The sequence below is a fragment of the Cherax quadricarinatus genome, chromosome 89 (genome assembly GCF_038502225.1).
Source record: "Cherax quadricarinatus isolate ZL_2023a chromosome 89, ASM3850222v1, whole genome shotgun sequence".
In the NCBI taxonomy this organism is placed as follows: Eukaryota; Metazoa; Arthropoda; class Malacostraca; order Decapoda; family Parastacidae; genus Cherax; species Cherax quadricarinatus.
The window spans coordinates 12,928,599-12,954,377 of record NC_091380.1 but is presented as its reverse complement, the minus strand read 5'-3'; the positions used below and the strand labels follow the sequence as shown (position 1 = coordinate 12,954,377).

Here is a 25,779-nt window from a genome sequence, read left to right as displayed (position 1 = left end):
GATCAAGCCAACAAGTGGTACCGTTGATGATTCAACGAAGATTGCTCTTGCAACTGTTGTTCAAGGAACACTGCAAGTTAAATTCAACGCTATTTTGTCTCTGAAAGAAGCATTTATTGTTGTGTGTCACGATGATGCTGAAGCAGAGAAGCTACTCACTACAGATGCCACCACTACACTTACTGCTCAAGGGTTTACTGTTATGTCATCTCCTGCCCTCAGGGCCAGGAAATCAGTATTCCTTAAAAAACTGGACAAGATTCTGACGTCTCAATCACCTGCAGAACTCAAGACATCCATCGAGACGCAAAATACTTGGGCTACTGTTGACAGCATCACAAAAATCCCGAATGCATCGTCCATGCTCAAGGTCACCTTCACCGACGTTAACATGGCTGCCACTGCTCTGACTGATGGTCTTGCTGTCTACTACTACTTCATCAGTCCAACTTACGTCGAAGCAGAGAGATATCAGTACATCCAACACTGCTGGAACTGTTATTCTTACCATCACACCACCAAAGCATGTCCAGTAAAAGACAAGAAGTTCTGCACTACATGTGGCAGTGAGGGCCACACATTCAGTTCCTGCACCGCTGCTACTCCACCACAACCATCGTGCTTAAACTGTAAGAGCAACGACCACCATACACTGGCAGCAAAATGTCCTACACGAAAGGATATTGTGAAGAAAACACAAGAAGCAGCAAAGAAAAAACCTACTAGCAACACACCAACGTATGCAGCAATTGCAAAGATCCAAGCTAACACTACGAAATTACTTCAAGCTACTACTCAGCCCGCCTCCACCATCATCACTCCTCCAACATGTGACGTAACCAAGATCCACTACTGTCTACTATACGCTCACATGCAAAATATGGCTATACCTGGATCTTTTAACTCGACCATCAACGAGTTATTTGCACTAAATAATATGCCATCATTCATATTCCCAGCATCTCCACCTTCGGAAGAAATACTAAAATTCACCAAGGACTTAATCAACACCTCCACGCCTGCAGCTCCAACACCATCAACAACTAGTGACGTCACTCCAACAACGTCCAATGACAAGCCTCCATCGCCTCCACTACTCAACGAAACCGACCAATCAGAAGCCTTTCCACCAGAAACATCCTCTCATTCGTCCATAGAAGATGAAGAAGTTGAAGTGGAAAATGTACATTCACCAGCACCAACACTACCATCCCAAGACCCAAGATCAAATACTATACTAGATGAAATTACCGACAAGTATCTTGATTGGGGTGAAATATCTTTCTGTACCACAGAAAATTATCCTCAAGAAATGGAGCCAGCTGAACTCAAATCTCACCTCATCCAAAAAACAGTCAAGTTTGTTGAACATCCTAACATTGATTGTAAAAGTGAACTTTCAGAACTTATAAAGCATCTTGAAACATGTATCAAAAACCCTCGATATCGACACTTGTTAACTCGTCTCATGAGAATTCCTACCCAACGCTTTAAACGACTTGAAAATGGATCAGCACTCACCATTGAAAATTACTTCTTTAAGAAAAAACGCCACAATTCCAAATAACCACCAAGCCATTATGAAATGACCAATCAACGTTAAGCTCCTCCCTTGTCGCCTGCAACCACCAATCACCATCAGGAAGCAGCAATCTTCCATCCAGCAAGTTGCAGTCAGCTCCTACAGAGTTCCTGTTGTCTCTACATCGTCTTTCGTCATTGTTATCCAGGCTTAGCAGTTGGGTTTAGTCCTGACTCTTCTCTCTTCGACTCAAGACATTCCTCTCCCCGTCTATTCTTCGCACTGTCCCCACTTGCCCCTCGCCCCTCGTGGGTACTTACCTGTGAGTCCGATCTGATCTTGTAGATAGTCTTAATGACCCTCGTGTAGTAGATAGTTTTTTTAGTATGATAATAAGATGTTATCTTCATTATAGAATAATAAGAAAATATTATAACCTTTATATTATAATAAAAAGCTAATAGGACCCCAATGGAAATAAGTCACTCTGACTTTTTTGGGTTATCCCAGGATCTCTACACATATGCTGCTACGTATGATAATTCTATGTAACTGTATTTGTGTATACCTGAATAAACTTACTTACAGCAGAGCCAAACACCAACAGAGCCAAACACCAGCAGAGCCAAAGACCAGCAGAACCAAACACCAGCAGAACCAAATACTGGCAGAGCCAAAAACCAGCAAAGCCAAACACCAGCAGAGCCAAACTCCAGCAGAGCGAAACACCAGCAGAGCCAAACACCAGCAGAGCCAAACACCAGCAGAGCCAAACAACGGCAGAGACAATCACTGACAGAGCTAAACACCTGCAAAGCCAAACACCAGCAGAGCCAAACAATGACAGAGCCAAACACCGGCACAGCCAAACACCGGCAGAGCCAAACACCGGCAGAGCCAATCACTGGCAGAGCCAAACACCGACAGAGCCAAACACCGGCAGAGCCAAACACCGGCAGAACCAATCACTGGCAGAGCCAAACACCGGCAGAGCCAAACACCGGCAGAGCCAAACACCAGCAGAGCCAAACATCAGCAGAGAAAAACACCGGCAGAGCCAAACACCTGCAGAGCCAAACACCGGCAGAGCCAAACATCAGCAGAGCCAAACACTGGAAGAGCCAAACACCAGCAGAGTCAAACACTGGCAGAGCCAAACACCGGCAGAGCCAAACACCGGCAGAGATAAAACACCGGCAGAGCCAAACACCAACAGAGCCAAACACCAGCAGAGCCAAACTCTCGAAGAGCCAAACACCAGCAAAGCCAAACATCGGTAGAGCCAAACACAGGCAGAGGAAAACACCGGCAGAGCCAAACACCGGCAGAGCAAAACATCAGCAGAGCCAAACACAGGTAGAGCCAAACAACGGCAGAGCCAAACTCCGGAAGAACCAAACACCAGTAGAGCCAAACACCAGCAGAGCCAAACTTTGGCAGAGCCAAACACCGGTAGAACCAACACTGGCAGAGATAAACACCGGCAGAACCAAACACCAGCAGAGCCAAACACTGGCAGAGCCAAACACCAGCAGAGCCAAATACCAGCAGAGCCAAACACCGGCAGAGCCAAACACCGGAAGAGCCAAACACAGGCAGAGCCGAACACCAGCAGAGCCAAATACCGGCAGAACACAGCACCAGCAGAGTCAAACACCGGCTGAGCGAAACACTTCCAGAGCACAACACCAGCAGAGCCAAACACCGGCAGAGCCAAACACAGGCAAAGAAAAACACCAGCGGAGCAAAACACCAGCAGAACCAAACACCAGCAGAGAGAAACATCGGCAGGGCCAAACACGGGATGAGCCAATCACCGGTAGAGCCAAACGCCAGCAGAGCCAAACACCGGTAGAGTCAAACACCAGCAGAACAAAAGGCAGGCAGAGCCAAACACCGGCAGAGCCAAACACTGGCAGGGCCAAACATTGGCAGAGCCAAAAACCAGCAGAGCCAAACACAGGCAGAGCCAAACGCCGGCAGAGCTAAACATCAGCAGAGCCAAGCACTGGCAGAGCCAAACACCTGCAGAATCAAACACTGGCAGAGCCTAACGCCAGCAGAGCCAAGCATCAGCAGAGCCAAACACCTGCAGAGACAAACACCGGCAGACTAAAAAACCAGCAGAGCCAAGCACTAGCAGAGCCAAACACCAGCAGAGCCAAACACCGGCAGAGCAAAACACCGGCAAAGCCAAACACTGCCAGAGATAAACACCAGTATAGCCAAACACCAGCAGGTCCAAACACCGGCAGAACAAAACACCGGCAGAGCCAAAAATCGGCAGAGCCAAACATCGGCAGAGCCAAACACCGGCAGAGCCAAACACCCGCAGAGCCAAACACAGGCAGAGCCGAACACCGGCAGAGCCAAACATCATCAAAGTTAAACACTGGCAGAGCCCAACACCATCAGAGTCAAACACTGGCACAGCCAAACACCAGCAGAATGAAGCATCAGCAGAGCCAAACACCATCAGAGCCCAAAACTGGCAGAGCCAAACACCAGCAGAGCCAAACACCAGCAGAGCCAAACACCAGCAGAGCCAAACATCGGCAGAGCCAAACTCCGGCAGAGCCAAACACCAACAGAGCGAAACACGGGCAGAGCAAAACACTGGCAGAGCCAAACACCGGCAGGGTCAAACACCAGCAGAGCCAAACACTGGCAGAGCCAAACAACAGCAGAGCCAAACACCAGCAGAGCCAAACTCCGGCAAAGAAAAACACCGGAAGAGCCAAACACCGGCAGAGCCAAACACCGGCAAAGCCAAACACCGAAAGAGCCAAACACAGGCAGAGCCAAACACAGGCAGAGCCAAACACCAGCAGAGCCAAACACCGGCAGAGCCAAACATAAGCAGAGCCAAGCACCGGGAAAGCCAAACACCGGCAGAGCCAAACACCGGCAGAGCCAAACACCAGCAGAGCCTAACACTGGCAGAGCCAAACAGCGGCAGAGCCAAACATCAGCAGAGCCAAACACCGTCACAGCCAACACTGGCAGAGCAAAACACAGGCAGAGTCAAACACCGGCAGAGCAAAACACCAGCAGAGCCAAACACAAGCAGAGCCAAACACCAGCAGAGCCAAACACCAGCAGTGCCAAACTCCGGCAGAGCCAAACACGAGCAGAGCCAAAACCGGCAAAGCCAAACACTGGCAAAGCCAAACACCAGCAGAGCCAATCACCAGCAGAGCCCAACACCGGCAGAGCCAAACACCAGCAGAGCCAAACATCAGCAGAGCCAAACACCGGCACACCCAACACTGACAGAGTTAAATACAGGCAGAGCCAAACATCTGAACAGCCAAACACCAGCAGAGCCAAACACCAGCAGAGCCAAACACCAGCAAAACCAAACACCGGCAGAGCCAAACACAGGCAGAGCCACACACCGGCAGAGCTAAACACCAGCAGGGCCAAACGCCAACAGAGCCAAACTCCGGCAGAGCCAAACACCAGCAGAGACAAACACCGGCAGAGCCAAACACCGGCAGAGCCAAACACCTGCAGAGCCAAACACAGGCAGAGCCAAACACCGGCAGAGTCCAACACCAGTAGAGCCAAATATTGGCAGAGCCAAACACTGGCAAAACCAAACATCAGCAGAGCCAAACACCGGCAGAGCCAAACACCGGCAGAGCCAAACACCAGCAGAGCCAAACACCAGCAGAACCAAACATCAGCAAAACCAAACATCAGCAGAGCCAAACACCAGCAGAGCCAAACACCGGTAGAGACAAACACTGGCAGAAAAAAACACCGGCAGAGTGAAACATTAGCACAGCCAAACACTAGTAGAGATAAACATAGGTAGAACCAAACTCCGGCAGAAACAAAACCGGCAGAGCCAAACACCAACAGAGCCAAACTCTGGCAGAGGCAAACACCAGCAGAGACGAACACCGGTAGAGCCAAACATCGGCAGAGCCAAACACCAACAGAGCCAAACACCAGCAGAGCCAAACACTGGCAGAGCCAAACACCGGCAGAGCCAAATACCGGCAGAGACCAGCACAAGCAGAGCCAAACACCAGCAGAGCCAAACACTGTCAGAGCCCTACACCAGCAGAGCCAAACACCAGCAGAGCCAAACACCAGCAGTGGAATACACCAGCAGAGCCAAACACTGGCAGAGCCAACATTGGCAGAGACAAACACAGGCACAGCCAAACACCAGCGGAGCAAAACAACAGTAGAGCCAAACACCAGCAGAGCCAAAAACCGGCAGAGCCAAACACCGGCAGAGCCAAACACTGGCAGAGCCAAACATCGGCAGAGTCAAACACAGGCAGAGCCAAACACCGGCAGAGCCAAACATCGGCAGAGCTAAACATCAGCAGAGCCAAACACCGGCAGATCCAAACTCCCGCAGAGCCAAACACAGGCAGAGCCGAACACCATCACAGCCAAACATCATCAAAGCCAAACACTGGCAGAGCCAAACACCAGCAGAGTCAAACACTGGCACAGCCAAACACCAGCATTGCCAAGCATGAGCAGAACCAAACACCAGCAAAGCCAAAAACTGGCAGAGCCAAACACCAGCACAGCCAAACCCCAGCAGAGCCAAACACCGGCAGAGCCAAACTCCGGCTGAGCCAAAAACTAACATAGCCAAACACCAGCAGAGCCAAACACTGGCAGAGCCAAACACCGGCAGAGCCAAACACCGGCAGAGCCAAACACAGGCAGAGCCAAACGCCAGCAGAGCCAAACACCAGCAGAGCCAAACACCAGCAGAAACAAACACCGGCAGAGCCAAACACAGGCAGAGACAAACACCGGCGGAGCCAAACACCAGCACAGCCAAACACCAACAGAGCCAAACTCCGGCAGAGCCAAACACCAGCAGAGCCAATCACCGGCAGAGCCAAACACCTACAGAGCCAAACACCGGCAGAGCCAAACACAGGCAGAGTCCAACACCAGCAGAGCCAAACACCAGCAGAGCCCAACACCAGCAGAGCCAAACACCGGCAGAGCCAAACACTGGCAGAACCAAACATCAGCAAAACCAAACATCAGCAGAGCCAAACACCGGCAGAGCCAAACACCAGCAGACCCATACACCAGCAGAGCCAAACTCTGGCAGGGCCAAACACCGGAAGAGCCAAACACCAGCAGAGCCAAAAACCAACAGAACCAAACATCAGCAAAACCAAACATCACCAGAGCCAAACACCAGAAGAGCCAAACACCAGTAGAGCTAAACTCTGGCAGAACCAAACACCGGCAGAGCCAAACTCTGGCAGAGCCAAACACCAGCAGAGCCAAACTCTGGCAGAGCCACACACCAGCAGAGCCGAACACCGGTAGAGCCAACACTGGCAGAGCCAAACACCAGCAGAGCCAAACACCAGTAGAGCCAAACACCGGCAGAGGAAAACACTGACAGAGCCAAACACCGGCAGACTGAAACATCAGCACAGCCAAACACCGGTTGAGCCAAACACTGGAAGAGCCAAACTCCGGCAGAACCAAGCACCGGCAGAGCCAAACACCAGCAGAGCCAAACTCTGGCAGAGCCAAACACCAGCAGAGCCAAACACCGGTAGAGCCAACATTGGCAGAGCCAAACACCAGCAGGGCCAAACACCAGCAGACCCAAACACCGGCAGAGCCAAACACCGGCAATGCCAAATACCAGCAGAACCCAGCACAAGCAGAGCCAAACACCAGCAGAGCCAAACACTGGCAAAGCCCAACACCAGCAGTGGAATACACCAGCAGAGCCAAACGCTGGCAGAGCCAAACATCAGCAGAGCCAAACACTGGTAGAGCTAACATTGGCAGAGCCAAACACCGGCAGAGGCAAATACAGGCACAGCCAAACACCAGTGGAGCCAAACACCAGCAGAGCCAAACTTCGGCAGCGCCAAACACCGGAAGAGCCAGACACCGGTAGAGCCAAACACCAGCAGAGCCAAACACCAGTAGAGCCAAACACCAGCAGAGCAAAACACAGGCAGAGCCAAACACTGGCTGAGCCAAACACTGGCAGAGCCAAACACTGGCAGAGCCAAACATCAACATAGCCAAACACTGGCAGAGCCCAGCACCAGCAGAGCCAAACACCGGCAGAGCCAAACACTGGCACAGCCAAACATCAGAAGAGCCAAACATCATCAGAGGCAAACACCCGCAAAGCCAACATTGGCAGAGCCAAACACCGGCAAAGCAAAACACCGGCAGAGCCAAACACCAGCAGAGCCAAACACCAGCAGAGCCAAACACCAGCAGAGCCAAACATCTGCAGGGCCAAACACCGATAGAGGCAAACCTGATGGCCTGGTGGTTAACGCTCTCGCTTCACACGGCGAGGGCCTGGGTTCGATTTCCAGCCAGAGTAGAAACATTGGGCGTGTTTCTTTCCACCTGTTGTCTATGTTCCCCATCAGTAAAATGGGTACCTGGGTGTTAGTCGACTGGTGTGGGTCGCATCCCGGGACACTGACCTAATTTGCCCGAGATGCTCCGCATAACAAGTGGCTTTCTGTGTAGTAGTATGTCATTGTTGTCAGCTAGGACTGTATACCATGTACTTGTAGTAAAAAAAAAAAAAAAGTGTCTTAGAAACAAATACGGAAGCAACGAGTTAATTATGATGAAAGTGGTAGAGAGAACTGTATTTACAAGAGGAAGACGAGCACATTACTTGATGTCACTGCCTCCAACCTCCTTCTTGGTGCAATGTTTAAAACCCATGCCTCACACTGGTGTAAAAGTATTAGTACCTCTATGCACTGATGCTTTTCCCTTTTTCTTTTCTATAGATAAGTGGATTTTATGGTTTGATATGTTGGAGTGCAAGCAAAGTAACATTTATGAAGATGTTCTGGGAAAACCAGTTAGCTGGGAAACAGAGTACATGTGCTCTGAAGGATGGGTGGAAATATTTTGCAGTTTTTGAACTGCAGTATTGGCACACCTTTGGCAAGACGGTGGTGGAGTGAGTGATGATGGATTTTCTTTTTTTTTTTTTTGGTCTAGTAAGTAAGTTTATTCAGGTATACACAAATACAGTTACATAAAATTATCATACATAGCAGCGTATGTGTAGAGAACCTGGGATAACCCAAAAAAGTCAGACAGAGTGACTTATTTCCATTGGGGTCCTTTTACCTTATTATTATAATATAAAGGAGATAATATCTTATTATTATTCTATAAAGGAGATAATATCTTATTATCATACAATTAAGACTATCTACTACACGAGGGTCATTAAGACTACTACATGAGTGTCATCAAGACGCGTGTGTTAGTTAAAAAAATAAAATAACATTCCCCTCCCTTTCTGTAGCTACATTCATCAGACACCTTTTGGCACTCTTCTTGAACTGGTTATGCTATGACTGGCTTTGACATGTGCGGGTAGTCTGTTCCATTCCTTTATTGCTGTACAGTAAAAGGTGATTGACGCCTGGCCACTGACTGTGGGTACTACAAAGTTGTGCTCTCTCCCCCTGGTACTATGATTGCTTTGGTTCCCAACCTTGACAAAACTGACAGCAAGATATTCTGGACATTGTTTGTGAGCAATTTTATAAACATGATTTAGCTTCAGTTGTTTTACTCTGTCTTCAACATTCAGCATATCCAACTGCTGTAATTCATTCTGGCCTATATGCTCTCTTGGTCCCAGGTCCAGGATGAATCTTACCATTTTGTTCTAGGTGATATGCAGTCTATCTTTCATTTTTTTTTCAAGAGAGGGTACCATGAAGAGCAAGCGTAGTCCATATGACATTGTATAAAGGCTAGACATAGGGTCCTGCGAGCCTCAGTAGGTAGACACTGTGCTTGTCTATACAGGAACTTCAGTCTGGCATTCACTTTCTTTACTACACTGTTCCCTATCAATTCTCCTGATATGCATGGGTCAAAGGGGATTCCCAGATATTTTACTGAGGAAACTGAAGTGATGGGCTCCCCATTACACTGGACATTAAAATTGTATACCCTTCTCAGAGTATGTTTCGTGCCAAAGAGAATGGCTTCAGTTTTCCAGAGGTGTAACGATAGTTTGTTGTTTACTAACCATTTGCTGCAGAACTCCAGTTCCAGGACTTCAATTTCTGTGTAACAGAAACAACCCTATGCCAAAATACAGTTAGATATAGCTGTTTTTTCCATATGACCTAGACAAATTCACCGTTGATCTAGGAAACAGGAAAGGGAATGGCTGCTGGACATCGTGCTGTTAACTGATAAGCGCCAATTGCTATATGTTGTTTCATGCAGGAGAGTGTACTTCTCTAACAAGGTTCTCCACACTCACAGATCACCAGTAACACCACCAGTAGGGTGAGGTAACACTTACAGTAATATCACCAGTATGATCAAGCAACACTTACAGTAATATCACCAGTATGATCAAGCAACACTTACAGTAATATCACCAGTATGATCAAGCAACACTTACAGTAATATCACCAGTATGATCAAGCAACACTTACAGTAATATCACCAGTATGATCAAGCAACACTTACAGTAATATCACCAGTATGATCAAGCAACACTTACAGTAATATCACCAGTATGATCAAGCAACACTTACAGTAATATCACCAGTATGATCAAGCAACACTTAAAGTAATATCACCAGTATGATCAAGCAACACTTACAGTAATATCACCAGTATGATCAAGCAACACTTACAGTAATATCACCAGTATGATCAAGCAACACTTACAGTAATATCACCAGTATGATCAAGCAACACTTAAAGTAATATCACCAGTATGATCAAGCAACACTTACAGTAATATCACCAGTATGATCAAGCAACACTTACAGTAATATCACCAGTATGATCAAGCAACACTTACAGTAATATCACCAGTAGGATCAAGCAACACTTACAGTAATATCACCAGTATGATCAAGCAACACTTACAGTAATATCACCAGTATGATCAAGCAACACTTACAGTAATATCACCAGTATGATCAAGCAACACTTACAGTAATATCACCAGTAACAGAAACTGTGAGTGTGGAGAACTGGTTAGATAAGTACACTCTCCTGCATGAAACAACATATAGCAATTGGCGCTTATCAGTTAACAGCACGATGTCCAGCAGCCACTCCCTTTCCTGTTTCCTAGACCAACAGTAAATTTGTCTAGGTCATATATCTGTTTACCAGAGCTTTGAAAAAAAAACTATTATATCTAACTGTATTTTGGCATGGGGTTGTTTATTCAGTTTCTGTTACACTGTTCTTCTTATGATGGACCTTCGTGAGCCTTGATCAAATAGTGTTATCACATTGGTTTTGTGTAATTTCTTAGATAACTAACTCAATTCGAGCTATTGGGAGAGCAGTCGATTTAGACTTGCCTCTTACGTTAAATGCTGTTGTTTGGTGACTTCCTGTTTCTGTGGAAGTCAGCTGTTGGTCAGCACAAGTGCTTTGGTATAAAGCTGTATGTCATTCGCTGCCTGACCTCGGTGGAGTGCGGTTGTGCACGGCACCCGTCTGCTGTTTTCAGGCGAGCTACCTCAGTTCGTCACAACCATTGAGAAGTGAGGACGTGCGCTGCTCATTTACCAACATGGCGCTGCAGAGCTACAGGCGCATCAACACTGTTTGCGTTGAGTTGACCCGTGGGGCTGTCACTGGAGCCACGATGGACTTGTTACTACCGGCGATTATCCGTGATACCTACGGTATCGCAAATGAAGAGATATGTGGTGTAGCACTTAATGGGACGACACGGATCTTCGTTAAAATGACGTCAGCAAATATTTATGAAGCGGTGGTGGATAAGTATCAAGAGACCATTATAGCCGTCAATTCAGCTGTATCAGTACGTCTACATGATGTATCACGACACTACACATGGGTTAAAATAAGGAATGTGCCTTTTGAGGCGAATGAATTTGTTATAAAAGATGTACTACGTAATTATGGTACGGTTCATATGGCCTCTGCAGGTCGGTGGGCCGCTGGACCTTATGCTGGAAGTTTGGAGGGAACATATTCAGTCAAAATGACCTTACGCCATCCCATACCGTCCTATATTATGTTGCAAGCATTTCGAACTCAAGTATATGTAACATATGCGGGGCAACGTCGTACGTGTCGGCTGTGTGGATCGTATGACCACATAGCGGCACAGTGTGGTAAGCGTCGTGAAAATCTCCAAATATTGCAACAGCAACAACCGGAAGAGGTCGAGGAAGTGGAGGGACGAGAACAGTCTTATGCTCACCCGTCTCGACAACGGACATCTTGGAGTGAAGAGGTAGAAAAAGCGCAGGAGAATGCTTTGGAGGATGCAAAACAGCGAGAAGAATCACCATCACTGGATATAAATAAAGTATTTGAAGAGACTCTGCCCACTATGGGGGACGAGGATGTAGCGGCGTCTTTAGTGAAGGCACTGGATGTATTGTTAGACGAGTCGATCGTCAACCGTGTGGAGGAACCAGGTGCAAATTTGGGATCGGTTGAGCATCATGGTGAGGCGACGGATGAAAGCATTGAGTCTGGGGTGTCGCATGGTATGATGGTAAATATAGCAGAAGTGGAGGTGCATCATGATAGTACTAAAGAAATCCCAATGCAGGTGGAGGGTAGGACGCGAAAGCGAACTGCGACCCCACCAGACTCAGACGACGTGCTTACTCCTGCCCAAAGGCCAGGGAAAAAGTCTTGGGCGGATGTACAGAGGAAAGGGAACAGTGCATCCACGAAACAAGAGTTTATCAAGGTGATTCCCAAAAAAGGGGAGAGGGATAGAGGTGTAAAATGTATAAGTGAAAAGTCTATACCTAGAACCAAAGGAAAATCCCATTAATTGACTTTAAGGTTTTGACAATAAATATTAACGGTTTGAGATCTGAGCGGAAGCGAAAGTGGTTTAATGAATTTTTGGTGCGTCTAGATGTGGATGTGGTATTTATCCAAGAACACAATTACAGAATTGGATATGAGTTAGAATTAGATGGTTACGATGTGTATATGGAATATGCGACGAGGTTAAAAGGAGGCGTCGCCATTCTGGTAAAGGAAAATAGCCCGTTTGTAGTACGCCATAGTGAAAGGGGGGAGGGGAGAGTGATTAGGGTGGATGGTTTATGGGGTAGAGTACATATAAGTTTTGTAGGTGTATATGGGCCGGCCGAGGGAGATGTACGACTTAAAACTCATTTTGTACAAGATGTATTAGTATATCATCTACGTAGTTTACCAAATGTAGCGATAATAGGGGGAGACTGGAATTGCGTAATACGACGAAAAGATGTGGAGCCTCGAGGAGCGGGTTGTTGCTTGGGGTTCCTGGGAGATTTATTGACGAGTGTGGGTTTAATGGATGTGTGTGGGGGGGGTGGCAATGTGGAGCATACTTTCATTAGACGAGATTATGCGGCGAGATTAGATAGAATGTACGTGTCTAGTGCGGTTACAGTGCGGAGAGTGAATGTGATAAATGTGGTTTTTTCGGATCATAGAGGAGTTGTAATGGATGTAGATATTGAGGGCGTGCCTAGACGGGGTCCGTCATTTTGGAAATTAAATGTAAAGTTATTGAAGAGAGAGGAAAGTCGTTTATCTTTTGGGCATATGTGGGAACGCCTTGTGGTTGAAGCACCTGGAGATGTGGCTTTGGTTAATTGGTGGGAAATGATAGCCAAAAAGCGAATTAAGGAATTTTATATTAGTCAGGGAGTGAGATATAATCAGTTACAGTATGGTTTCCAACGATATTTAGAGGGGCAGTTGCGCGACTGCTATGTACAAGCGAATGCTAATTATCCTGTTACAGAAATTGAACGAATTAAGGAGCAACTACGAAATTTACAAAACGAAAGGTTTGATGGGGAAAGGCTTAAGGGTGGAATCGAAGAGGTTTTGTGGGGAGATCGGCCGTCGGCGTGTGTGTTGAGGAATCAACACAGACGTCGCAAAGCAATGGAGTTAATGGGGTTGAATGTCCAGGTAGGTATGAAGGGGTATAGAGTGAATCAGGTGTTGACGACGACGGAGGGTATGAGTGGGTATATTGATGCTTGGGTTAAATTGAAAACGCAAAGTGTTGGAATAAGTGAAATTGCATTGCAGTCAATCGGTAGGTTTGTGCAGTGTGAGCTGGAGGAACATGATCGTTTGATGTTGGGAGGGCCGATAACGGAGTGTGAGACTTGGGAGGCTTTATCTGGGGCGCAATTGGGTAAGGCGCCAGGAATAGATGGGTTGCCCAGCGACTTTTATATTCAAAATTGGAACGTTTTAAAGGGGTTTTTGGTACGTTTATTCAATATCATGAAGCGGGATGGGGTTTTAGGGGAACAACAAAGGTTGGCTGTGGTCGTCCTAGTTCCTAAAGGCGAGCCATTAACGGTTAAAGATTATCGTGCAATCTCGTTATTATGTGGGGACTATAAAATTTTTGGAAGGATCTTGGCCAACAGAATAAAAAAAGTCCTGGGCAAAGTGATTGACAAGGGACAATATGGGGTGCCGGGCAGGTCTATGTATGAAGGTCACGGTATGATTAGAAGTTTTATTGAAGAAAGAGTAAGATTGGGAGGGGGGGGTATTGGCTATAGATTGGGAGGCGGCATATGATAGTGTGGAACGGGAGACGTTATGGAAGATAATGAGATGGCAGGGGTTTGGGGCGGAAATTATATCATGGGCCAAATTAATGTATCAAGAGGCATCTTTGCGTGTGCAGGTGAATGGGAGGTTGGGAGATCGGATTCAGATGGGAAGGGGTTTGCGTCAAGGTTGTCCCCTTTCACAAATTTTTTTTGCTTGTTTTCAAGATCCCTTTTATAGAGGGATAAGGGTTTTATTGGAAGTAAATGGGATGGGTAATGTAAGGGGTGGGGGAGCGGGCATTGTTGGATATGTCGACGACACGACGATTTTGGTGAGAGAAAACATGGATTTGATTCGGGTAGAACAGTTAGTGAAAGTTTTTGAAAAGGCTACTGGCATGACGATCAACATGGGGAAAACAAAGTATATGAATCTTGGAAAAGGGTCGCGTGAGGAAGGAATGGTAGCTGAAAGGTGGGAAAGGGTGGACCAAATAAAGATATGTGGGATCGTTTATGTAAATGATATCAAGTCAGCACAACAAATAAATTCCGTGCGTATCGTTGATAGTGTTCTGAAGCGTCTTAGTGGGTTAAGAGCTGCTAATTTAAGTTTGCAACAAAGGGTGATAACAACGAATGTGTTATTATATAGTAAACTATGGCATGTTACGGTAATATTTCCGATACTTCGTTGTGAATTAAAAAGGTTACAAAAAAGTGTTTTTAGATTCATTTGGGGAACAGGGAGCGAATGGTTAAGTAGAGCGGTTGTCACACTCCCGGTTGGCCGTGGAGGGCTGGGTCTTATAGATGTCGAAAAGAGGATAATAAGTATGTATTTAAAACATAGTTATAAGCGGGAGGGGGGGGCGAAAGAAGACGGTCTTCAGAGGATACATCAGGATATGCGACGGTGGTGGGGGGGTCGGGAGTTCATGATAGGTGAGGCAATGTTACGGGTCTTCATAAACGTGAGGGATCACTCACAAATTAAATTGAGAAATCTTGATAGGGCAGATGGTAAGGCTCTGGTAGCGGCCGTAGAAGGAGTTTATCCGATGTATGATTGGCATAATATTTGGGGGCGTTTAAATAAATTGCGTTTAAAACCTAAAGTCAGAGAAGTTATGTATAGATTTTTACATGGAATCTTGCCGTCAGGAATGGTTTTATTCTATAAGAGAATACGAGAGGATGGGGAATGCAAGGATTGTGGAGGATTGGCGACAATTTATCATACGGTATATTTTTGCGATTGTATTGAACTTATAAGGGTTTGGATGGGTAAGGTTTTAAGGTTAGTGGGGGGAGGGGGGTTGCAGGTCTTGAGGGTTTTAAGTTTAGATATAACTGGGGTGAATAAAAGGGTTGAGAATGCGATTGGGTATATCATTACGGATTATATATACATGATGTGGGCTATGAGGGAGGTGGACGTGCGTGCAAGAATTAATGCATTGGCAGCAACTTTTTATAGGACACAGTGTAGAAATAAAGGGGTGTATGGAGGGAGATGGGAGAGAGATTTTAGTGAGGGTTATCGAAATTTCACATTAAGGGATTTATGGGATTTGCAAAATGGGTAAGGGGATACGACGGGCTATTTTCCTAGACTTGGGTGTGAGCATGGAGAGCTGTTTATATGGATGTATAATTGAGTTTTGATATCTAGAGGCAATAGGGTTATTACCCCGAGGGTTTCAGCAACTACACAGTTATCATTTAGAAAGGTGTAGCACTACGATTGCATATTTTATCATGTATAAATCATTTCAAGGACTTTATGATGAAAATTTTCAATGTGACTCAAATATGTTATGGGTGTCTTTACTGTTTTTGATTCAATTGTAAGTGATAAAAAGTGTTTCCTAGCATAAGCAATTGGTTTAATTTATGTTATATTTCATGCTGTGTTACAGTGTGCTTTTCAGTAATATTATACTACATGTAACTAGTTTGCATTATTTTTCTTTTTTTTTTGCTGAGATGTAAAATATCACATCGTAGTTTTGTTTTGTTATATTGGATGTTTTTATAGTGACTTTTAGTATTATACCGTTTCCTTCTTTGAATACTAAATACCTATGTATGTTAAGATCTCGTGATAATCGCCAATATTAATGTTTTGAGTATCGTGGTGCTCTGTTAAGCACCTGAGATCTTAGAATTAGTCTTGCATACGTGTGAGTTGACAGGCAGAAACCCCACCTAGTATGTGCCTGATGTAGTCTCATGTAGTGTAATGTGTGTGCTTGTGTGTGTCATTTTGGCGTGTTTGTTTGTTTTGTTTATCTCTGTTTTATTGTACAATCTTCATAATTTCCAGTGTTTGATGATTGGTAATATGTAACCTTGTTAGAGATGTTCTTTAACAAATAAAACAATATCACTGTAATGTATAGTGTTGTGTGTGAGTGTAATTATCACTGTAATATACGGTGTGTTGTGTGTGAGTGTATATTCACTGTAATATACGGTGTGTTGTGTGTGAGTGTAATACCAATGTAACATACGGTGTGGTGTGTGTGAGTGTGTATTACCACTGTACTGTATGGTGTCGTTATTAGGTCTCGGGTTAAGTGAGATTCTAGTGCAGTAATCTGTTGTCGTGTATCTTTTTAATATATTTCTGTCATTTGTTTTAAATAAAATATAAAAAAAAAAAAAAAGCTGTATGATGCATGTCCTTGCATTTAAAACACTTCTTCACTGAACATTTACCTCCCTTGTGTTCACCTAAACACTTAGTGCACCATTTCAGCTGTTGAGCGCATTGTTTCTGTGCCTCCATAGTTGTGTATTGAATACAATGCTGTGCCCAATGTGATCCATCACAAAGTACACATTTTGGAGTACATTTATGTTTGAGAGTCTTTTTTCTGTCAGTTGTATTCACAGCTTGATAAGTGCCTACATGTGATTTCCCATTCAGTGATTTAGTGAGAGTAGGTATATTCTTCTTATGCTGAGTTCAAGGTTTGGTATCCACAGTAAGTTTTGTAGGTTTATCATCATGTCTCGTTGCTTTCGTGCTAGAAACTATATCTTGTAAACCTTTGCTAATTTCTCTACTAGAGAAATAACATTTGTTGATCATAATATTTAATCGTTCAATGGTTTGTGGTGACTGCTTATCCTGTACAATACTACTAATAAATCAGTCACATTGATTCATGTCTTGGTGGCTTCTTGCTTGAGATTTTGACTGCATGTCTAATCCTGGCTTTGTCAGCATCAAGCATAATACTCTTAAAGCTTGTTGATAATTATCTTTAATCACCGGAAACAATTTAATGAATGGGATCAAAGGGTTCTCCCTTTACATGACATTTGCCTATCTCATCAGTATCAGTTCTTTTACGTGCCAGAGACTGAAATTCACTAATAAACTCGTCAAATATAGGTAATGAGAGATTAGGAAGACTAGGTAGTGGTATGTCAGTTATGGCAGGTGTGACAGGTGCCTGACCACTAACTACAGTAGGTCTTTGTGAAAGATTTTGTGGCAGGTACAATGTGCCTCTGCCCACCTTTTTTGTTGATCATTAAATGTAACCAAAACATTTTGAATGTCATCCTGAGATGGATTTGACTGTAGGAATACACTTTCGTATTTTGCATAATCTGAATTAATGATCTTCAGATGCTTAGTAAGCAGTTCCAGTTTTGCTTCTAGAACAACAAAATCAATGTTTGCATTTTGAGCCAGCCTTTCACAATAATCAAATTTTCTATCTGCATAATTTTCGTTTTGAGAGACAGGAGATGAGTTGCTAAAGAAGTCATCTTGTAACTCACTAAATACAATACTCCACTGCAAGGAACAGCTGTACGTGTGTTTGTTATTTGTCAGCATGTCTCACTGACCCAGTGACCGGAGCGGTACATTTGGCAGGACCTTGATCCAGGCTTTCGATAGCCTACCTGGAGTTTACCTGGAGAGGGTTTTGGGGGTCAATGCCCCCAGGGCTCGATCTGAGACCAGACCTCACGGTGGATCAGGGTCTGATCCACCAGGCTGTTCCTACTGGCTGAATGGAAGCTGACATACGAACCACAGCCCGGTTGGTCAGGTACTAACTTTAGGTGCCTGTCCAGTGCTTTCTTAAAGACAGCCAGGGGTCTATTGGTAATCACCCTTATGTATGCTGGGAGGCAGCTGAACAGTCTTGAACCCTGGACACTTATTGTGTTGTCTCTTATTGTACATATTGCAGCCCTGCTTGTCATTGGGAGAATGCTGCTTCTCCTGCCGAGTCTTTTGCTTTCATAGGGAGTGATTTCCGTGTGCAGGTTTGGTACCAATCCCTCCAGGACCTTCCAAGTGAATATTATCATGTATCTCTCTCGCCTGCATTCCAGGGAATACAGATCAAGGACCTTCAATCGTTCACAGTAATTTAAGAGCCTTTTCATGCTTATATGTGCCATGAAAGTTCTTCGTACACTCTCCAGGTCTGCAATGTAGCCAGCCTTGAGGGGATCATTAGTGTACAGCAGTATTCCAGCCTAGAGAGCACAAAAGTGATTTGAAGAGAATCATCATGGGCAGATGAGGTACATACATTGTTGTGGTCTTCGAAGGCGAGGTCCTCTGGCATTATCACTCCCAGGTCCTTCACAATTCTTACCTGCTGTATTATATGGGTAGAATTTGTCATATACCCTAATATATTTTTAATTTCCTCAAGTTTCCCATATTTATATAGTTGAAATTTCTCCTCATTGAGCTTCATATTGTTTTGAGTGGCCCATTCGAGGATTTAGTTGACGTCCGCTTGGAGTCTCGCGGTGTCTTCGATGGAGGTCACTGTCATGGTGATCTGGGTGTCATCCACAAAGGAGGACATGGAGCTATTGTAGACAGCCTGTACTGTCTGCACAGACAGCCCATGCTGTCTGCCAGCTTAGTTCATATTTCGCGCCATGCTGGTACTACCACCTATAGGCGTTGCCACTTCAGCCTGCCTGCCCTTGCCTCACACTCACTCACACAGCAGCCTAGCAGGAAGACACAAGGCCTACTCCTAGCTCTCTCTCATGGGATGGCCCTCCCGGGCCATGGGCACAACACACAAGCCTGTGTACCAACCACGGCCTTTCAATAAACTAAGAAGCCTCCGAAGATGTATCATTTACTCCCCGCTACCAGAACGCCAAATAATCCTTTTATAAATGGTGGAAAGCGGTGGTCGCAGCAGTTGTTTGCCCAGAGAGAGGAAGGAAGAGGTATGAAGTCATCTTCACTTCATCACCCTATACAAGAAGCATCCATCTCTCAACGAGTTATCCTGATGTCGTGTCTGCACGTGTGAGCATCCAGACACAGGTACAAGCAGGATCCAGGCCGAAATTTGCCGAAATTCTCCGAGAATTGTAAGTGGCGTCCCAGTGACCCCATGCTACAGCATCCCATGCTGTTTCTCAGTTCACGTGTTCAGCATCACTTTGCATGTTGCTGTTGTTGTTCAGCTCTGCACAGCTGTTTCAGCAAGCCAGAGGTGAGTTTTGTGGCGATTTCTGCGTCCAGTGTGAGTTCTCCACTTGCTTGTGGGAGGAGGAAGTGGCCGCTCCTTGCCTCGCCCTGCTGTACTCTTACTCCTCACCAGCCTACCATACACCACTCACCACTACCCACTCCCTCTGCTGTGTTTTCTGCTGTTTTTTGTGTGATTCATTGCCAGAGCTGTTTATCCGAGTGCCCGAGGCCACTCGAAGCTACGTGGATCAGCATGCCACGTAGATCATGACACCACGTGGATCCCGACACCACGTGGGTGTGGGCGATGTCACGTGGATCTACCAGCCACGTGAGTTACCAGATGTCCCAGGCCACATGCTGTGGTCTGCTGCCCACATCACATTGACGTCACCCACAATGCTGCCCGACTTCATGACGTCACGATGTCTGCCTGACGTCACCTCGAGATGTCTGCTGACGTCACAGTGCTGCTGACGTCACCTCGCGACATCACGCATAACATCACATGATGTCATATCGAGTGTTTCAGTAATTATTTTAGTATTGTCGAGAAGATTGAGAGAAGATATATGTCGTGTGTTAATTAATTCCTCTCAGTCAGTGTTCTCACATTTTAGTATATGTCTTAGTGTCAGTTTTGTGCACAGAAAAGCATCATTTGCTAGTTTAAGCCATGTTGTACCGCATGTACCGCGGGTGTTTAAAGTTTCCATGTGTCCAGTGAGGTCTGAGCCAGACCTGAGTAGCACCACTGTGCTAAGTCGCCCGATGTGACCAGTGCGTATGACAGCTGATGTCAAGACAGCCCCGAGTGACCGAGCCCTCTTGTACAGAAAGCTTCTATGCTCGTCACTCGTGATGTTCTGCAGAATCGTACCTGCTATGATTCCCATCGATATTTGTTTCACTTCACCTCCAGACCTTCAGAGTGCAGTTATATGTAGAGAAACAAGTCTGGGGATGCTTAGACTAGCCTCTGCTATAACTCCAACTGCTGAGAGAATGATACTCGCCAAGCCGCAGTTAGCCCTGTCAGCAGGCGCTGTGTCAGCCTCGTGTCACAAGCTTCAGTGAGCAGCCTGCACAAAGAAGATGTCACTTTGACTGCTAGCTCACTCACTGCAGTCTGGTGTATGATGTTACGACTCCCAGATGTTTCGCCCAGTCGTCTCTGCCACGACTCGCTCCACAACTCGCTTCATGCTCGCCGGCAGTGACAGCCCAGCGACAGTACCAGTCGAGAAGTGTCCTCCTGAGTCACTTGCCAGAAGTCCTACCCAGTTGCCGAGTTTTGTCGACGCCTCACTCGAGGGCACCAGCATGTCGTGCCCCAGGTTGAGTGAAAACCTGCAGCGACTCCTATGATGACTGCTTCACCGTTCCAGAGGAGACTGTACCCTGTTACGTCACAGCTCAGCTGCAGTGATGTCTCCCGTGTTGCAGTATCTGTCCAGATGCAGGAAGGCATGCAGTGATGCCCTTCGACTCTCACTGCCTATGACCACGATGTTTAGCACACCCACATGTTTTTTCTTCCCTCCCTGTAGGAAGTTTTTTTTTCCATGTCCATATGTATATATATGTTTTTATTTTGTGTTCTGTGCCCTGTTCCTACGAGAGAGAGAGACCTAGTTTCTTTTACCACCAGTATTGTCGCATCGGGACGACGCGCAGTAGGTGGCCGAGCGTATGTAGACAGCCTGTACTGTCTGCACAGACAGCCCATGCTGGTGCTGCCACCTATAGGCGTTGCCACTTCAGCCTGTCTGCCCTTGCCTCACACTCACTCACACAGCGGCCTAGCAGGAAGACACAAGCCCTACTCCTAGCTCTCTCTCATGGGATGGCCCTCCCGGGCCATGGGCACAACACACAAGCCTGTGTACCCACCATGACCTTTCAATAAACTAAGAAGCCTCCGAAGAAGTTTATCATTAACTACCTGCTACCAGCCCTACCAAACAAACTCGTTATACTATGACTTACATCTCTGTCTATGTCAGAAATGAGGATGAGAAATAGAATGGGAGTGAGTACTGTGCCTTGTGGAACAGATCTTTTTACCGTGGCTGCCTGGGAGTTTACTATTACTCTTTGTGTTCTATTTGTCAGGAAGTTACAGATCCATCTCCCAACTTTTTCCATTATTCCATTATCACACATTTTGTGTGCTATTATGCCATGGTCACACTTGTCGAAAGTTTTGGCAAAGTCTGCGTATACTATATCTGTATTTTGTTTATCCTCTACAGCATCCAGGACCTTGTCATAGTGGTCCAGTAGCTGGAACAGGTAGGAAGGACCTGCTCTAAACCCGTGTTGCCCTGGGTTGTGTAGTTGATGGGTATCTAGGTGGTTGGCTAACTTGCTCTTAGAACCCTCTCAAAGATTTTTATGATATGGGATGTCAGTGTTATTGGTCTGTAGTGCTTTGCAATTGCTTTACTGCCATGTTTGTGGAGTGGAGCTATGTCTGATGTTTTTAGTGTTTGTGGGATGACCCCTGTGTCCATGCTCCCTCTCCATAAAATGCTGAAGGCACGTGATAGGGGCTTCTTGCAGTTCTTGATGAATGCAGAGTTCCACGAGACTGGGCCTGGGGCAGAGGGCATGGGCATGTCATTAATTGCCTCTTCAACGTCTTAAGGAGTTAGGATAATATCCGAGATTTTTGGGATGACCAAATTTTGGGCTTCGTTCATAAAGAATTCATTTGGATTGTCGACCCTTAGTCTGGGCAGTGGCTCGCTGAACACTGAGTCATATTGGGAATTTAGTATCTCACTCATACTGCTAATGTATATGAAAGTTTAAACTTAATTAAAAATTCCTTTAAAATTATAAAAGCTTCTATAATACTATAATAATCACTGTGTGTAGGGAGCATGCACATTCAGGCAAATTGGTCTCAGAGCACAGTTTTTGTCTGTTGGTGTACGCTGTGTGAGACTAGATGAGTGGGTGCCGCGGGTGACTAGGGGACTGGGTGCCTCCGTTTTCTATGCGCAAATGGTGACTTGAGAAGCATCATACTGAGTCCTGTTTTCTGTTGAGAGGCAGTGATGAGACGCATTATTATTATTATAATCAAGGGGGAAGCGCTAAACCCGTAGGATTATAAAGCGCCCAGGGGAGGGGGGATGTGGAAGGCATTCAGGCTTAATTCGGGGAACTGGAGCACAGATCCAATTCCTTAAATCAAGAGCCCCTCACCAACATCAAGGAACCTTCCATGAGGGGTGATGAGACGCAGCTAGTGCGAACTCACCATTTTCTTTGACTGAGTAATTGCAGTAACTCAAATATTTTGTAAAGACTCTGGTCTTTTAACAGTTTTTCGAAGGAACATATTTTCTATATTACTTGTAAACGTACTTACAAGTTCTTGTACAACTGTGTGGCCACTCTCCAGTTCGTAGACGACCAAATTTGTGGAAAGCTGGTAAGATAAATCAAATCAAATCAAATCAAATCAAGTTTATTCTCTATAAGGGTTACAGTGTGGGGTTTACAGGTTTTGGGTATTGTGTGGTTTACATGTTATAAAATACTAATTACAGAGGGGGCCACTAGGACACCTAGCATGGCTAGGCATTTCGGGAAGACTTAGATTAATTCTTAACATTAAATCCTTACAGATTATGGTATTAAGGCTAAGTGACTACATTATAATTTGTGAGTTTAGCAATGTGAATGCTTTTGTTTTGGCACAATACAAAGTATCTATATTGCAGTATCATAGGCAAACTTATGACTAGTTAGGATTCACTATTTTAAGATTAAGATTAGTATTTCTGTGTTTATAGTCAGTGGGTGAGTGAGTGTAATTGTGAACCACCAGGTGGTTATCATGTAGTTAGTTGTCGGGGTGTATCAGGGAGATAAGATGTTTTCTAACTGTAGTTTTGAAAGAGATGAATGTGTCTGCAGTTCTAGAGTTCTCAGGTAGGGTGTTCCAGATTTTAGGTCCTTTGAAATGCATTGAATTTTTGTGAAGGTTTAGTCAGACACGGGGAATGTCATAGAGATGTTTGTGTCTGGTGTTATGCCTGTGGATCCTGTCACAACTATCAAGAAAGCGTTTTAGGTCAAGGTTAATATTGAAATTTAAGGTCCTGTAGATATAGATTGCACAGTGGTAAGTGTGGATGTTCTGAACAGGGAGTAAGTTTAGATCTATGAAGAGTGGGGGGGGTGTTGCCAGGGATGGGATTTAGTGATTATCCTTACTGTGGCTTTTTGTTGGGTTATTATTGGCTTTAGGTGTGTTGCTGCAGTTGAACCCCAAGCACAGATAGCATAGGTGAGCTATGGATATATAAATGAATGGTATAGTGTGAGAAGGGCAGTTTGCGGCACGTAGTATCGTATCTTGGAAAGGATCCCCAACATTTTGGATACTTTTTTTGTTATGTGTTGGATATGGGTGCTGAAATTTAGGTTGTTGTCGAGGTATAGGCCAAGAAATTTGCCCTCGTTATGTCTGGCAATTACAGTGTTGTCGATCTTAATGTTAAGTTGCACAACACCTGCTCTGCTACCAAACAAAATATAGTAGGTTCTGTCAGTGTTAAGTGTAAGTTTATTGGCTGTCATCCAAGTCGACATTTTGAGCACCTCCTCGTTAACAATGGTGTTGAGGGTGGCAAGATTAGGGTGGGAGATGACATAAGTCGTGTCGTCAGCAAAGAGAATGGGTTTCAGGTGTTGGGATATGTTTGGGAGATCATTGATATAAATGAGGAAGATTATTATTATTATTATTATTATTATTATTATAATCAAGGGGGAAGCGCTAAACCCGGAGGATTATACAGCGCCTGGGGGGGATGTGGAAGGCATTCAGGCTTAATTCGGGGAACTGGAGCACAGATCCAATTCCCTAAATCAAGAGCCCCTCACCAACATCAAGGAACCTTCCTTGAGGGGAGAGTAAATGAGGAAGAGCAGGGGTCCAAGGACACTTCCCTGCGGAACTCCAGTATCAAGTGGCCGTATTGATGAGGCTATGTTTTTAATGGTGACATACTGATACCTATTAGAAATGTAGGATTTGAAATATGCAAGTGCATGGCCTCTTATACCATAGTGGTCAAGTTTGTGGAGTAGGATGTCGTGGTCTACTGTGTCAAACGCTTTTCTTAGGTCAATAAAAATTCCTAGCGGATATTCCTTATTTTCCAATGCTGTGTAAAGCAGGTCTAGCATTTTTTATAATTGCATCATTAGTGCTTTTATTTTTCCTGAATCCAAATTGGCAGGAGTTGAGTATGTTTTGTGCCGTTATAAATGAATATAGTATTATTATTATTATAATAAAAAATAAGCGCTAAGCCACAAGGGCTATACAGCGTATAATAAATGAAAATAGTCTCCTGTGCACGAGTTTCTCGAAGATTTTGGATAGCAATGGTAAGTTTGATATTGGCCTATAGTTGTTTACATCTGTAGGGTCACCACCTTTATGTATTGGTGTAACCCTTGCTCTCTTGAGTAGTGTCGGGAAAGTGCTAGTTTCTAGTGACTTGTTAAAAAGTAATGTAATAGCATGCAAAAGGACATGGGCCGCTTGTACAATAATGGTGGGACGTGAGACAGATTTCTCGAGTTATTTTTAAGTGACTTTATGATTGCGGTGACTTCTGTGGGCTCAGTTGGTACAAGATAGAAGGAATTTAGGAAATTCCCATCTAGGTAATTCCCAGCACGGGCATTGGTACGTGGGATTTTACTGGCGAGATTAGATCCTATGTTTGAGAAGAAGTCGTCTGACTCGTCTAGGTGGCATAAGTTATTCGCTATGCTCAGTACGATTGCAGAATACCCCAACGTAACACGTTAATTTGCAGAACACGCTTAGCTATGCACAGTACGATTGCAGAATACGCATACAAGCAAAGCCGACTGCAAAATTCTCCACACCGAACAGGCTAGTAACAACTGACACGCAAAATTTGTAAAGCAATGCCAGACAGCAAGCTGCACAATGTTCCTGCTACGAGCTTCACCCTAAGCTCAACCGTTTCTCTGAGTCCAGCTCCAGCTCTCGGACAGGCTACCCATATTACAACCCAGGAATCCAAATGGCCCGTTATCCCGGGTGTAATGGGAGCAAAATAAACACAGCAGAAAAAGTTTAGACTTATATTATCCTTCACCAATTTAGAACAGCAATATGTACACTATGTACAGTGATAAGTATAGTGCAC

The 25,779-nt window shown here is 45.1% G+C and overlaps 1 long non-coding RNA gene across 1 annotated transcript in view; it reads left to right on the top strand.

The window, feature by feature from the left end:
- Positions 1-21,483, top strand: part of LOC128697266 (uncharacterized) — a 76,508-nt gene extending 55,025 nt beyond the window's left edge. Inside the window, exon 5 of the long non-coding RNA XR_011394571.1 lies at positions 21,219-21,483. This is a non-coding gene — a long non-coding RNA (uncharacterized lncRNA). The remainder of the gene's footprint in view (positions 1-21,218) is intronic.
- Positions 21,484-25,779: the final 4,296 nt, after the last annotated feature.